The sequence below is a fragment of the Perca fluviatilis genome, chromosome 3 (genome assembly GCF_010015445.1).
Source record: "Perca fluviatilis chromosome 3, GENO_Pfluv_1.0, whole genome shotgun sequence".
Lineage (NCBI taxonomy): Eukaryota > Metazoa > Chordata > Actinopteri > Perciformes > Percidae > Perca > Perca fluviatilis.
Window position 1 is genome coordinate 46,472,852 of NC_053114.1, and position 14,488 is coordinate 46,487,339.

Sequence of the window (14,488 nt, forward strand, 5' to 3'; positions counted from 1 at the left end):
ATCTGGTTCACTACCACAAACTCCAAAGATAAAATCAGATCAGGTTCACTACCACAGACTCTAAAGATTAAACCAGATATGCTTCACTACCACAGACTCTAAAGATAAAACCAGATATTTATCAGAGGGAATTAAACTCAACTCAGATTATTTCTCTAAAAGGAAACTCAATAAATTTGTTGTTTTGTTCTGAGGGAACTATATTGGGAATTTTATGACTTTTTTCTAGAAATATTTTCACATTCCTCTCTTCTTGATATGTTATGACTTCTCCTTCTTAAGGGTTCATGTCCTGTTTGAAAAGAAAAGGAAACAGAGAGTTTTTTTAACTTCATGTAACAAATGGAGCTACGTCACGTTCTGCATCATGAGGTAACCTTCAGGAAGTGAAGTCACGTCTGATTTGAACCCAAACCTCCATCTATTTATCACCGTAACTCAGTAGTTTTGGTGTCTAAACCTAACCAGACTGGGACGTTTCACAACGTTAATGAAGTCTTTCAAACCATGACCGTTACCTTCTCTGGTTTATAAAAACATTGTCTTCTCAACTTCTTTTGTGACGAGTTCGTCTTTCTCTTAATTTTCTCTTATTTTGTGCATGTTTGAGTGCTTTTAGGTAAATCCACATCCTGACTCACCCCGCTGCCGCGGCCGTCTTTGGATCAGCTGCTGGGGATATTTTACCGTTCATTCTGCTGAGACAGACAGGATTATAAACATATATTATAAACAGTTTCATTAATCAACGGTCAATCAGATTCTCTCAGCGAGCAGTGCCCTGCAATACCCCAGTGTATTATATATGTCAGGATTGTCCCCTGTATATACTGTAATATATATCAGGGCTGTCCCCAGTTTATTGTATATATCAGTGTTGTCTCCAGTGTATTATATATATCAGTGTTGTCTCCAGTGTAATATATATATATATATATATATATATATATCAGTGTTGTCTCCAGTGTAATATATATATATCAGTGTTATCTCCAGTGTAATGTATATATCATTGTTGTCTCAGTGTATTATATATGTCAGGGTTGTCTCCAGTGTATTATCTATATCAGTGCTGTCTCAGTGGATTGTTGCAGCTTGGTAGGAACCTTAGACAGAGTCATATTTTCAAATCTCCAGTTAGCTTTGAATTCAATATAGTTTCAATTAAATTAACTTTTTAAGCAGAAACCTCGGACAGAGCCAGACCGTTGGTGGGCTGCCATCTGTCGGTGCTCTGACTTAAATTAGGGCTCTATGGAATCTTACTTATACCTTTTTAAATTCTGAATTTCTCAATTCTATCGATGATTCTGTTATCACAGAAACTATTTGGCTCTACATTAATGCTTTTCATCAGTCTGTGAATGTTGGAGTTAAAATATTCCTATTATTAAGTCTAAACGCTGTATGCAGTTAATCTCCCCCTCATGTGATGACAGACACCTGTACGCCCCCTGGCCAATCAGCCACTCCGCAAACTGAGAAGAACCTGTTTGTATTTACACATTTCTACAGAACAAACAAAATAGAATCTGAATATCAACCGACTATGCTCGAGGTCCTCCTGTGTGCAACCGTCTCTCATTTCCTGTCACAGTGTCCCACACAGTCCTGTCATATGAACTCATGTACCCTTTCAAAAATTCACAATCTATGTTCCAAATGTATAACACTACTAATTATAACAACTTTGTTCTGCTTATTCTCCTCTTAGTTTTAAAGTGCTTTAACATCCAAACCATAATGACTACAAATTGTACATTTTGTGCAGCTACAAATGACTTAATCTGAGTTTTAACTGTAATGTAAAGCACAATGCTGGTAAACTATTTGTTACAAAGGTGGACAACACAGCTGTTTGGGATAGGGTGTGTTTCCTTTTTAATATGTTTATGTTCCCAAAAAAGCATATGGATCATTGCTGCACATTAATAAAATTACTCCACTAAAATGTGGAATGTAAAAAAAAAAAATCTACTTTTTTGTCTCTGAATCTACATTTTAAGCCTTATCATCCTCAGCCTCCTTCGACAGCCAGAAGTACTGATACCACAGAGTAGAAATACTGTTACAGTAAAAGTCCTGCGTTCCAAACTTAATTTCAGTGAAAGTACAAAAGTATCAGCATCAAAATCTACTTAAAGCACCAAAAGTAAAGGTCCTCATTTTGCAGAATAATCTATATGATATTATTACTACACTATAACACTTTGTACATTACATGTCATTTAGCTGATGCTTTTATCCAAACCGCCTTACAATTGCTATATATGTCAGAGGTTCTACGCCTCTGGAGCAACTAGGGGTTAAGTGCCTTGCTCAGGGACATATTGGTTGATGTATTGCAGTGGGAATTGAACCTAGGTCACCCACACCAAAGGCATGTGTCATATCCACTTATCCACTCGTTTGAGAATAACTAATTGAAAGTAAGAAAACAAAATAAAAACAAATTCAAAACTATAATAACATGTTTCTGTAAACTTTATCTGGACCATACTAACTTACATCAGAATCAGCTTTATTGGCCAGGTTTGCGTAAACAAATAAGGAATTTGACTCCTGTTAATCTTTGCTCTCAAAGTACAACACTCACTTAACATAAAGAATGAAAACAGAAAAGACAGTAAGAAATAAAATCTAAAAAAAATACTGTTAATTATACAGTATAACAATACAATAGAATTTACAAAAAATTACAATAATAATTGAAGAGAGGAAAGGAATGAGACATACCTGACATAATATGAAATCCAAACGTCTAAACTAAAATAAAATTATAACCTTGGCTCCAACATGTGTTTCTGTAATAAAACCAGCTTCACCTGGAGCAGAGGGTCGTGCAGTGTATGAAAGATGAAACAACGACTCTTTGACGTTCAGCTCCTCGCTGGCCGGAAACTCATCGACATCTGAAAAAAAACTCCAACTTTCTGAAAACTGGATCCTCTGTTCTTTATTTTCTCTGTCAACTGGGTTCATTTAGACACTCCCCCAAAAACAAACATGTTATATAGTTCTTCAGCCTGAGGCCTAACAGAACACGTTTTAACATTTAAAAGCTAGAATGGATAGTTAATGCAGATATTTACAGGACTTTACTTTTCACAGTTATATACAAATCATCGGTGGAAGAAATATTCAGATCCTTTACTGCAGTAAAAGTACTAAAACCACACTGTACAAATACTCTGTTACAGTAAAAGTCCTGTATTGACAATGTTACTTAAGTAAAAGTATGTCATCAAGAAAATGTAGTTAAAGTATTAACAGTAAAAGTACTCAATGCATATGGATTCCAGACTTGGAAAGGGGGGCCTCTGCAGTCCGTTTCAGCTGCCTTGACCACCATATTCATGGCGAGGGCAAGGAGTATAACTGAGATAGTACAGCCAGTTATGACCTCTCTCTAGAGGCTGTGCCAGTCAGATGTTAAACTGCCAACTGTGACTCTAAGCCTGAAGTTCCCATTGTAGTTCAGGATGAGGTCCTTGATCTTACTGGGTATGTGGTGTTGGTCCAGGGTCTCGACCAGTTTATCTGGGATTGACCCATATGCGTTGGCCAAGTCCTGCCAAAGCACCACCAGGTCTCCCTTCCCCTCTTCTTCTCCTGCCTGAGCAGCTGGGTGACCACTCCTGTGTTCCAGACACCCTGGCACTCCGGGGATGCTGCCCTTCTTTACTGATGTGTGTACTTAGGAAGAAGTCTGTCATCCTTCTGGATAGAAAACTAAAGATCTTCCCCTCCACACTGAGAACTGAGATGGCTCTGAACTTCTCTAGCTTAGTTGAGTTCTCTTCCTTGGGAATCCAGACAGTTTCATTAGTGAACAGAAAAGAAAATATTAGGATGAGGTTAAACTAAAACTCTTAGGTCAATCATTTCATTCTGCAGAATCCAGACTTCCTCAGCCTGCCACCACTGGTCCACTACATTCCCTCTTTGCCAAATCCCTGGCAGCATCTTCCAGAGGATTCTAAGCAGCTCTGGGCAGCACTTGTACACCTTGCAGGGTACCCCACTGCGACCTGGAGCAGTGTTGGCTCTGGCTGTTGTAAACCCCTCTGAGACATCCTTCCACGTGGGTTCTGAGGCGTTAAACTCCACCAGGTGGAGTGGGTCTCAGGTTGCTCAGGGTGCTGTGCAGGAAGTGATCTACCTCTTTCTTTGAGTAATGAAGACGTCCGCTAGGCTTTTGTCCTAACAGCTGAAACTCATCTTAGTAAACTTACCAGAGCCAGACGATGGAGAGCGAGATGATCCAGTGGCGGATTGAAGTGGCGCCAGGACAGCAAGTCAGCAGGTAAGCCCGTTTACCTTAACTTTAGCCTGGCGACCGAACACTCAGTTCTGTAGATTAATATACGTATGGGCAGCAAAGCTCTGGAAGTCCTAGATAAGTGTTAGTAATGATAGCATCACGTTTTCCCAAGGTTGTGGTTATGCCATAACAACATAATTAAGAGAAATAAGAAGTCCTTAATGAAGACAAACCAGAGCAGAAAGACATGAAATTTGAGGAATTAGAAGAAGCTGCAGAGAGAGAGCTTTTGCTGTCAACGAGCAGACAGCAGGTTCACTGCTCTCAGGATTTGTTGGATCTCGTCCTCCACTAGAAGAAGAAGACATAATGAAATATAAAATAATACACGTCCACACCCATTAGTTTGTGGACGGCCGTTTAAAAGCTGAGTCGAGTTTGGCAATACAGATGTCGCCATCTTGGTTTTTTGCAACCACATTTTGTCGAGAGAGTGGAGCTGTGTTGTTTAATATGGTGTTGTTAAAGTGGTGTGTGGACAGCCAATCAGAGATCTGTCAGATAGGCAGAAATACGAGCTGCTACCTCTAATTTGTTGGGTGTTGCCCGCGTAGCTTTGGTAGTAAAAGTCATGTGAGCGAACCGCAGATATGAACGATTTGTACATACAGCTGTGAAATGTAATTGTCTGTAATTGGTGTATATTCCTCATATTTATTACTGTCAGCACCACATTGACTTATGCTGTATAAGAGTGTGAAGATCCTTGTAGGGAGGACATAGTGGGGAAGTTTGGCTCCTAAAACACAGGGCTTTCAAGAGGAGGAACAAATTTCATGTCCCGGAAGAAGAAAACACAAGACATTCACCCAGGAAACAGGTGTTTACATCCTGGAGAAGTTAAGGAGAAAACACAAGACTTTCACCCAGGAAACGAGTGTTCCTGTCCTGGGGAGTGTTTTAATCCAAAACACAATCTTTTCCTAAATTTCACTGTCATCACCACATGATGCTCACCTTTTCTAGGCTAAACTCAACTGTAAACGGCCAACAGTTCCTGGAGCTCAAGTAATCATCATTTGAATTCTGATAGTGATGGTCATTTAGCTAAAAACTATTTATCAATGGTCTTAAAGCCACAACAGTAGCTATTATATAAATACAGACCTGGAACCTTTAAGATTTGAACCCTCTGAACCTGCTTTTCCTTCGGCCTTTTGGTCCTGGAAAGTGGAAGAGCCAATTACAAACAATGATAAAAACAGTGATTTGCTGCAGCGTGTCAAAATAATAGTCACTCAGCATGACTGAGTGTTTATTCAATTCAATTTATAGTATAAAATAACAAGAGTTATCTCAAGACACTTTACAGATAGAATAGGTCTAGACCACACTATAATTTACAAGGCCCCAACAATTCTAATAATTCCCCCAAGAGCAAGCAGTGTGACAGTGGCGAGGAAAAACTCCCTATTAGGAAGAAACCTGGGACAGACACAGGCTCAGGAAGGGGGTGTGGGGAGGTAGATGCCAAGGACAGGAGCGAGAGCACAAGGGCAGAGATAGGAAGGCGAGGGACTGGAGGCAAGGGAAGGCTGGAAGCAGGAGCGGAAGCAGGATGGAGCATGGAGCTGTGAGAAGGGGACCGAATGGTGAGGCCAGCTGACTGGAGGCAACGGAGAGGAGTGGAGATGATGGCTGCAGGAAACAAAGAGAAGTCAAAATCAACAACGGACCAAAACAGGTAAGTAAAGGTTTCTCATGGCACTTGTAGAGAGTATCACCAGGGTGGCTGTGACAAGGTTCACGCAAAGATGGTGAGTAGATCCGGGTTTTAAATACTGGGCTTGATTGTAGCTGATGATAGGTGTGTTCGGCTGGAGAGGTGATGGTGGAATGACGGGCAGGTGTGTGTAATCAGCTGGCAGTAGCAGGCAGGAGGGGAAGGGGGAAAACACAGGAGACACATATAGAGGCAGGGCCAACAGAGAAACAGACAGTGGAAAAAAAATTAGGAACTAGGAAACTAGAAAACAAAACAGAAACTCACAGCCAGCCGACCCCAACCATTACACGCTCATTGATATCTTAAGGGACTTTTTACTGTGCTTTGTGTCGGACGTGTCCAGAATACAGTGAATCTACATTATACTTTAATTTTTAAATCAATACTTTAGCAGAGTATTTTTCCAGAGTGGTATTTCCACCACTGGTTACATGTAGGGAGGCCAGTGATCCTCTTTCCATGAGCTCCATGACCACACCAAGCTCTGTGAACCTGCCAGAGGAGGGCGTTTGACCCATGTAGACCCCTCGGACAGCCATAACATGCAGGCTGGTTGCATGATGCATCATGTTGATCTCACTCAGCAAAGACTCATTGTTCCTGTCCTGTGTGTGTTTGTTTGGATTATGAGTGATTCACACAACTTGATGTAATTGTAAACAGAAAACTCTTTGTAAGCACTTACCCATTACCATCACAAATCACTTTAATGGCTACATGACAGCCCCACTGACGATGCCTGGCTTTGTAGATTTGTCCAAAAGCCCCATTGCCAATCTTCTACCAGCCCTCCTGGCTGGAGTCTTCAATAAATTGTGCCATAGTTCACTGGAGGAGCAAATTATCCACAACAATCAAACCCTTACAGGGCAAATGCATTGTCCCACTGAAATAAAGAGGATCTTAGCAGTCACTCAGTCAGGGAGGTTGGCTTGATTTCTGGATGTGACAAACCTTATGATGTATTAAACCTGTCCAACAGGTGTTAGATGCCTATAAGGAGGGTTTCAATTCCCTTCTTCCTCCCCCTTATGTGTCTAAGGTGCACTTTCACAACTGTCCCTGGCACTGAGAGTGTGAGGCAGTGTTGTAGACAAGAGCACCTAAACAGAGACCAAATCATCACCAAGACCAAGAGTGTTTCAAGACCCAGACAAGACCAAGACCGTGTGAGTCCCACACTGCATGACATGATCAAATGTGGAAAACATTAAAGGCACTCTTCAAATTGAGCTGATAGGTCCATATACCCACAAAAAAACACACAGAGCAAACAAATAAACTCCTTGCAGTTAGGTAGCCCAACTGGGAGTGTGTGGTTGCATTTGAAGCAGGAAGTTTAAGATCCAATCACAGTTCTGATGTTAACACATCTGCAGCTGTGGTCTTGACCGGTCTCGAAATAAAATCCTGAGTCTTCTTTCTTGGGCCTAGTAAAAATGCAGCCAATTCCGAGACAAGTCCTTCAAAAAGTGTTCACGAGACAAAGACCGATCTTAAATACTACAACACAGGTGGAACTTGCATGTCCGGAGAAAATATCAAAGTCCTGCAGTGAGTTTTCAGCGTGGCCAGCAGGCTCCATAGCACACCCTACTGATGTTATGTTTTGGATAATGGTTCTTTGATGTTGGTGGGAGCATTGTTATCATCTTTAGGAATAAATATAAGTCAGCTGTCTTGGATTTTGTGCATTTATTACCATTGTCTCAACACATGTTTGGGGACTTTAGGATGCACAGAAACTCTCAAAACCTAAGCACACATGTTCAAACTTGTAATTATTTTGATCTGATATCGCATTTGGGCTTGGGCATGGCATGGTGGCTCTATAGCGCCCCATAATGAACAACAATACACCATGTTTTGTCATTAGTGAAAAACAATATTGACCTTGTAGTTGAAAAAGGAGCCTCAAATTAGAATGACATTTCCTCCTAAGGAGTCTGTTCATTCACATTCGGAAATCAACTCTTTTTGACTGGTGAGATGGCGGATAACGGAAACACCAACAGCTAGAGCGAAGTTGTTTATAACCTTTCTTTTTAGTGAACTCTGTGAGGACAACCAATGTTCTAAATGCTTAGTCCATGTGTAGTTGGAGCAAAGTCTCATGTTGTGTCGAGCCTTCTTAGTGTTTTAAAAATAGAGATTTTGATGCTATCATAGTAGTGCCGCTAGCACTCCCATTGAAAAGACCTTTTGACCCAAAACGAGAATACGGTTCACAAAAAGACCCTAGGTTGCATTTTGGTGAGAGTTACGCTTTAAAACACATTTAAATCCGGCCCAGATATCAATTTAGGTTCACAATCAGTTTTGGCCAGCTTTGTTTTAGTCACTTTCCAGGGCCCTATCTTGCACTCAGCGCAATTGCCTTTGTACACCGACGCATGTATCATTCCTATTTTGCACCCCACGCACAGCGGACTTTTCCCTCCACAGACGCACGTCGGTAAATTAGGGAATGTATTTGCGCTCCTGGGGGCGGTTCAGTGAAAAGAGGAGGCGTGTTCCGGCGCAAACGTTACCTGGTGCTATTTTGCAGTTTCAGAAAACAATTCCACCACTGACCAGGAAAAACCTGGTTTAAAGTCAGTGGCGCTAGTCTAAAGTCAGTAGCGCATTATTCAGATGCTATTTTACGGGCGCATGCTTGGCCATAATGTAGCGTGTGCACAATGCGCATACACTTCTCTCATCTACACGGACGCAGCAGTTCCCATTTTTACAAACCATACATAAATACAAGGAAAAATATTACTGAAAATGCGCTTCAGGTGTTTGGATAGGTCAGGAGGCACTTTACAGTACAGTCCTCAAAAAGTCGCAGCATTCTTTGTGGCTTGTTGTGTTTTACACATTTCCATGAATCATGAATGTGTTGATGACATAAATGAGGAAATATTAGAGGACTTAAGGAGACATGATGTTGAACTACGGTGGGATTGGACACTCCGACGGAATCTGGTCCGGGAGTAATGCGCGATGCGCTCCTGGTGGAGCGGGTGGACGGAGATGGAGTGGGGGGAGGAGGAAGGGGCACAACAGGAGCAGGTGGTGCGTTTGGAGGCCCACGCTCCATGGCTGTAGCAATCCTCTCCAGACTTGAGGAGATGCGCCTGAGAGGAGCAGCAACATCTCCACCCGGTCAAGACGGGCATTCATTACTTTGTCGCATCTGGGACAGCTCCCGCTGGCGTGCGCCAGGCAAATCCTCAGTCATAATAGCAATCCGCCATGGAACACGCGCGCCTGCTCTTAAAGGGAATGTGAGATGATGCTCTGATTGGTTATTTTCACGTTACGCCCAAACCACACCTAGCTACTTCAGACCAACCCATTTAAGATTTGCGTCGGGCACAAGACTCATTTATCCCGCCGTTATAATATCAACAGCGCCCGAGATCCGCCCACAAAGCTACTTGCGTTTTGCGTTTCATACTTGCGTTTCAGATCGTTAAAATAGGGCCCCCAATGTTTTTGTCACTTTTTTCCAATGATTTTGTCACTCTTTATTGTCAACCAAACTGTAAAAGAGAAGGATATATGAGACATACAGTAATACAGTCAGAGATATTTGACTTTTTCTCTTAAATAAAAGCCTGTGAATGAACTCACATGTCTGTCTCTGGATGTCTTTCTTGTTTTTCAGCGTGGCTCGTAGTGAAGTTGATTCATTCTGGGAAACTGACAGATGTCTCTGCAGCTGGTTAATGATTGGTCTGTGTGAGGCAGGGGAACTGACGGATTTTATCTTTAAATGTAAAGATACAATCAGTCACTTTTCTTTCAATGTTTCTTATATTTTACAAGACATCCTAAAACTTTGTTACATTGTTTGTGAGATCCTGTGGATGAAATTTTAAGGACTAAAATAAATGACTAAAATTATTGAGTTTAAAGTTGTGTCTTTTTTTCTTTCACTAGATGAAAAAAGGAATTTTTTGCTACTCAAAGTTAGAAAATGGCGTTGTACCTCTGAATGGAAAAATTGTACCTCTACAAAAATGCCGAAAAATGTGACAAGCAGCAAAAAAAAAAACGCGACATGCATTCAAATACCTGTCTCTAACCTTTTTTACCGATCTAAGCGCATGGCGTGCAGCGCCTGGTGCAGATGTGTTTAGGGCGTGTCCAAATCTACTTCTGCTAGTTTGAGGGCAGAAAATAGGGTCTGTGTGCCCGGCGCCTGGTTCTAAAGGGTTGTTCTTAGTGTCTTCATTAATCAGAGGTTTGTTTTGGGCATAACAAGCAATCAACCAATCAGAGATCATCTCCCATTCATCAACCAATCAGAGATCAGCTCCCATTCCCTTTAAAAGCCAGGCGCGTTTGGACCTTGGAGCATTACTATTATGATGGAGGATTTACACCCTAATATTTTTATTTGTAATCTTCTGCATGTGTGTGTGTGTGTTAGTGTGTGCTGCTGTGCGTCTGTGTGTGTGTGTGTGTGTGTGTGCTGCTGTGTGTGTGTGTGTGTGTATGTGTGTGTGTGTGCTGCTGTGCATCCCTGTGTGTGTAACAAGCATAGTGTGCGCGCTGTGCACGAGCCTAGGAGCATTTTACTAATGCTCTGTTAAAATAACAATGAAATGCTGCGTTATTGACTTTAGACCAGGTTTTTGTTGGTCAATGGCGTGATCACTTCCCCCTGCCTCAAGATAGTAATACTCCCAGAATGCACCTGAACACACCTCCCTGTAAGACCAGCACACCCATGGACCCCAGATGGACGCAGGTGCATTTACTATTTAAACGACGTGGGTGCTTAACTAGCAAAGACACTTGTGTTAGACTTTGTGCTGCTCTGCGCCGGGTGCAGGACCCTGAGTGTCTGTCTCTGGATGTGGTTATATTTACCAGGGTGGCCCTCAGTGAAAATGAGTTTGACCCCCTCGGTTTGAGAAGGTACAAAAAACAACGGTACAATTTGTTCCTGTGACTAAAGCACACGTGTCAAAGTCAAGGCCCACAGGCTAAATCTGGCCCCTCGCAAACTTTGATCCGGCCCGTATAATAAATTAGGATCACAATACATTTCGGTGCTTAGTTGTGCACCAAACCAAAAAGACGGCATACTGTTATCAAACCTCAACACACGACACTCAGAGCAGAATTTGCTGACTTTGAGACTCAGAAAATCCCCCAGAAGCCAACAGTTTAATATTCGGGCCTGTCATTATAATTTAAAAATGGAATCAGAGTAATAGTTTTGCCTGATTTGCTAAATTCTATGATGGCAAAGAACTGTATTGTTTACTTCTGAGGGCTTAATGTCGCCCAAACTGTCCTCTCAATAAGACAGAAGACTATATGAAACATGCAATCAACATTCCCCCTTTAAATTACGCCTATGCATGAAATAAAGATATTTTAGTTTTTCGATTAAATAAAAGCATGTGAATAAACTCTAGATGTTTGAGAGTGGGACGGAAACCAAACCAAAGTAAGAGATGACTTCAGGCTGTCAAATCTAGAAAAATAAAACTCTGAATGTTGTCAAACTTGTTTCCAGCTGCTCATTACATTTCCTCATTAGTCTCATTTTTGTGGGGTAATTGGGTTTGTTGGGCAGTTTCCTTTGATTCAGGAAGGGCAGAAAGAAGAAGGAAGTAATGAATGATGCACACATTTCATTTAAAGTCAGAACAAGTGATGTGACTTCACTTCACTGACACGTCTTTTTCATTTTAAAGATCAACAAACTGCACGGAGACGCCACAAACTCTAAATCCACTTTCTTAGTCTCTAAATCTACTTTTTTAGACTCTAAATCCACTTTTTTAGCCTCTTAATCCACTTTTTTAAGTCTCTTGATTCTTTTTTTAATTTAAATGTACATAAGATCAAGGGACAAGTGGTGAATTCATCACCCACTTTGTCCCAAACAGTCTCTGTTTCCTCTTGTTTGTGTGATAAAACTAAAGTTAGCAGCTGTTTGAAGGTTGTTGGTGTTCATGTCTGAACAAAATCAATGGAAAAAATGTCAAAAACCTTGAAAGAAGCGCCAAAAACTTCAAAATAGTGACAGAAACCTGGTGAAAAGCCCGTGCCAAGACTAGTTTTAAGGTTGTTGTTGGTGTTCATGTGTCTGACTACAGAGTCCACCTTCATTACCACACAGTCATAAACGTGTTAATAAATATGTGATATCATGAATCCTCAGAGAGGAAATGACTCTGCTGTCTGTCAACATGCGTCTGATCACCTTCTGCTCTCTCTAACACGTCCGTTATATCAGACAACACGGCTTTTATCTGCCTTTTCTTCCAGTTACTGTATTTATTTGTGAGCCGATTAGCTCTTGGCAGTAGTAGCTGAGTGCCACAAGTGTACTGAGATAGTGGAGAGCTTTAGCCGGATCTAACCGGACCGTTTCCAAAAAACAGGTTGACCTAAACATGGGTCCCCAATGCATCGGTGTGTGACTAATGGGAACAAAAATCTTTGGAGCTGGTCCAGTAGTGTCTGACAACATTATGGGATGGATCCCTACAGAGATAGAGCTTTTAGTTAAAGAGTAAGATCCTTTTAGTTTAACATGAAACAGCCCCGAAATTACCATCACCAAACTCCACCAGACTCCATGTAAATAATCAGGACTTTTAGCATGTATAGAGCCAGCATATTTCCACCAGACTCCATGTAAATAATCAGGACTTTTAGGGTGTATAGAGCCAGCATATCTCCACCAGACTCAATATAAATAATCAGGACTTTTAGCGTGTATAGAGCCAGCATATCTCCACCAGACTCCATGTAAATAATCAGGACTTTTAGCGTGTATAGAGCAAGCATATCTCCACCAGACTCCATGTAAATAATCAGGACTTTTAGCATGTATAGAGCCAGCATATCTCCACCAGACTCCATGTAAATAATCAGGACTTTTAGGTATCGCTAGCCCAGCATATCTCCACCAGACTCCATGTAAATAATCAGGACTTTTAGCGTGTATAGAGCCAGCATATTTCCACCAGACTCCATGTAAATAATCAGGACTTTTAGGGTGTATAGAGCCAGCATATCTCCACCAGACTCAATATAAATAATCAGGACTTTTAGCGTGTATAGAGCCAGCATATCTCCACCAGACTCCATATAAATAATCAGGACTTTTAGCGTGTATAGAGCCAGAATATTTCCAAGATGGCTTTTGATTTTTAGTTTCTGTCCACTTTAAATGAATTGTTTTTTGACAAAAGTACCTACCGTTGACGTTAGCTAGCGCTAGCTGATACTAGCGATTTCTAGTCTGCAATATATTTTGGGCTTCATTTAATAGACATAACCTGTTGTAGTACACAATCATATGTGTATTGTTTTGATTACAATACTTTACGTTGCCTATTTATATCTATTTATTTCTATTTCTCACCGTTAATCCCCATGTACAGCATCACCAGGGGGCGCCATGGTTGTTGATGTGTGTAACTGGGAGCCCAACGATCTGGTACCAGTTCACGGGAGTAAGTTTGGGGTTTTACTGCCGTTACAGGGCACTTTCACAGGGAGAAGGTTGCGTTGAGTTACGGGGTTGCCTGGAACGCAGCATAAATCAAGTTGTTTTATTTTGAAAATCTCTGGCAGGAAGCAGTACTCTGTCTCTCTGTAAACACTATGTGTGTGCAGCAGTGTGCAGAGTCTCTCCTGATAATCATTTCATTATTACGGGAAAGATTCAATACGTTAATACTTCTTTATGCTCCGTAATCAATGAATTATGTAAGCTCTCTTCTTCTCTATGTCTTTTTCATGTTGAACTTTACAAGCTTATTACTTCCAGTAATCTTTACTTCATAACTGGATACTTTCTACGACTTTGATGAACTTTTACTGAAGTTCCGTAATGCTACACTTTCCACCTCACCTTTTAACAAGATATTTTAACCCTCCCACTCAAATTCAAAAAGTTTCTGTATCAGATATTTGGGCTTCTTTGAACCAAATTGTCAAAAAACATAATAATCTGGATGGTTCCATACAACGCTCTACGTTCAGTGCACTAGTTTCATTGAATTTGGGGGGTTTATTAAATTTATTGGATTTGAAAAAACAAATTGATAAAAGAACGTTGAAAAAAGTGACAAAAATGCCAGAAAAAAACTAAAAAAACTTCAAAAGTGCCGAAAAAAAACGACAAAAAAAGTAACCAAAACTTTGGGAAAAGCAACAAAAAGTATAGAAAAAAATAATAAAAAATTTGTGAATTTCAAATTTTGACCCGGAAAAAACTAAAAGTTGCATATTAGACAGGAAGATACGGAGCCCCTAACAGGACGTGATAAAAAACAAATCAAAAGTTTAGTTTCATGTGCTCACATGATTTTTTTTTGCTCACGTCCTCTTAGGGACTCCGTAGGAAGACAAGACAAGGGTTAAGCGACAAAAAAACTAAAAAAAGCTTCAAAGAAATGATAAAAAAGCAAAAA